A 2500-nucleotide genomic window follows, 5' to 3' on the forward strand; every position below is an offset into this window, starting at 1 on the left:
ACGAGGACCGTGCGATCAGCCCAAAGTTATTCAGAGTCACCAAGGCAAACGGACCGGACGAGCCGACCGATTGGTTTTGATCTAATAAAAGCGTCCCTTCCATCTCTGGTCGGGACTCTGTTTGCATGTATTAGCTCTAGAATTACCACAGTTATCCAAGTAACGTGGGTACGATCTAAGGAACCATAACTGATTTAATGAGCCATTCGCGGTTTCACCTTAATGCGGCTTGTACTGAGACATGCATGGCTTAATCTTTGAGACAAGCATATGACTACTGGCAGGATCAACCAGGGAGCTGCGTCAACTAGAGCTGAGCAGCCGGCCGCCCGGGAGTGTGTCCCGGGGGCCCGCGCGAACACGCAAGCGTCCGCTCAATTATTCTGCAAACAGGAGGAGGCTGGGCTCCCCTGCACAATACACCTCGAAACCCTCTCAGGTCCCGGCGGCGCGCAGCGCCGTCCTAAGTACTTGGTCGGGTTCGAGAGAGGCGCAATCGCCCGGAGTTAGGCGAGTAGACGCTTTAGGTGCGACCACCCGTGCTCCCAACTGAGCTTGCCGCTGCCGACAGAGGCCCGGGAGCGTGCTGTCGTGGCATTGCCGGCGGGAGACAACACGCGCCACCTACGGTGACCGGCAGCTCCAACGCCAGCGCCACAGAAGGGCAAAGGCCCCACGTGGGTGCCGAAGCGAACTCTCCCAGCACAGCGCACGTGCCAACACGTCCGCACAACTGCGATACAAACCACCAGCGAGAACCGCTGGGGCGACCGAGCAGCAGACGGCGTCGCGGCGCCGAGTGCCGGGCGGCGGCGCATCCTCAACGCACACAGTCCTCAATCGGACCAGCACACTGCAGATGTCCACCGCGCTTCGCACCGGGTCCGCGAGGACCCACTTTGGCTGCACGGCGCCGCGCGCAGGGTGCCCCGGCGCGCAGCTGCGCCGCCTGCCGCGTCCGTCGGCCGGCGCGCCTGCCACTGGGCGCCCCCACCAGCCGGCTGTAGCGCGTGCGCCCACGCACCGCGCGGCCAGCACGCCGGGCGGCCCCCCCTCACCGGCCGGGGACAGTCCCACCCACCCACAGCCGCGTATCGCTTCACACCCAGATTCACATTCACGTTCGTTGGTATGGTGGGGACCGCTTCGTAGCTGTACCGATCGTTGCCCTCACAGATGTACCTCCAGCAAGATCAACCGCACCACAACGGGTTACCAGTTGTTCATTTGCGTAACGTCACCAGTAAACGTACACGTCCATCCCCGTTTGCAAAGTCAACTATTATTGCATGCCTGCCTGTCAGGTGTCAAGACACACTACATTCGCTCACATCCACGCAACAAAATGTGCCCGACTAGAGGGCACGTGGAAGGTGCCCCCGTACATATGCGATCTCCATTGCGCGACCAACTGTCAACCGGCCTCTGTAGCATGTCGCAGATGTGGAACGCGGGGCACCGTGCTATCACATTGTGTGAGAAGAGACTACTACGTCTGCATACACGCGCCACTACATGAACAGACGGCTCATGCTGATCGCCATCCACTGCGTCCATTACTCCCACACGTCTCTATGGCGTACCACACTGCAATGCAGCTGTTATGGGGAGATGACACATAGCTGTGTACACAACATTCTGAGCCGGTTGCGGTTGGACAACAATACATTAATGTAACGTGTCATATGCCAATTACAGAGCAGGGTAAGGCACAACGTGGGTTAGGTTAAGGCACAACGTGGGTTAGGTTAAGGCACAACGTGGGTTAGGTTAAGGCACAACGTGGGTTAGGTTAAGGCACAACGTGGGTTAGGTTAAGGCACAACGTGGGTTAGGTTAAGGCACAACGTGGGTTAGGTTAAGGCACAACGTGGGTTAGGTTAAGGCACAACGTGGGTTAGGTTAAGGCACAACGTGGGTTAGGTTAAGCCACAACGTGGGTTAGGTTAAGCCACAACGTGGGTTAGGTTAAGCCACAACGTGGGTTAGGTTAAGCCACAACGTGGGTTAGGTTAAGCCACAACGTGGGTTAGGTTAAGCCACAACGTGGGTTAGGTTAAGCCACAACGTGGGTTAGGTTAAGGCACAACGTGGGTTAGGTTAAGGCACAACGTGGGTTAGGTTAAGGCACAACGTGGGTTAGGTTAAGGCACAACGTGGGTTAGGTTAAGGCACAACGTGGGTTAGGTTAAGCCACAACGTGGGTTAGGTTAAGCCACAACGTGGGTTAGGTTAAGCCACAACGTGGGTTAGGTTAAGCCACAACGTGGGTTAGGTTAAGCCACAACGTGGGTTAGGTTAAGCCACAACGTGGGTTAGGTTAAGCCACAACGTGGGTTAGGTTAAGCCACAACGTGGGTTAGGTTAAGCCACAACGTGGGTTAGGTTAAGCCACAACGTGGGTTAGGTTAAGCCACAACGTGGGTTAGGTTAAGCCACAACGTGGGTTAGGTTAAGCCACAACGTGGGTTAGGTTAAGCCACAACGTGGGTTAGGTTAA

The 2500-nt window shown here is 56.5% G+C and overlaps 1 non-coding gene across 1 annotated transcript in view; it reads right to left on the reverse strand.

Moving 5' to 3' along the window:
- The window catches only part of LOC126149745 (small subunit ribosomal RNA), a 1909-nt gene extending 1612 nt beyond the window's left edge, over positions 1 to 297 (reverse strand). Inside the window, exon 1 of the ribosomal RNA XR_007531099.1 lies at positions 1 to 297. This exon is cut by the window's left edge and continues 1612 nt beyond it. This is a non-coding gene — a ribosomal RNA (small subunit ribosomal RNA).
- Positions 298 to 2500: the final 2203 nt, after the last annotated feature.

The sequence above is a fragment of the Schistocerca cancellata genome, unplaced genomic scaffold, assembly GCF_023864275.1.
Source record: "Schistocerca cancellata isolate TAMUIC-IGC-003103 unplaced genomic scaffold, iqSchCanc2.1 HiC_scaffold_949, whole genome shotgun sequence".
NCBI classification, from domain to species: domain Eukaryota; kingdom Metazoa; phylum Arthropoda; class Insecta; order Orthoptera; family Acrididae; genus Schistocerca; species Schistocerca cancellata.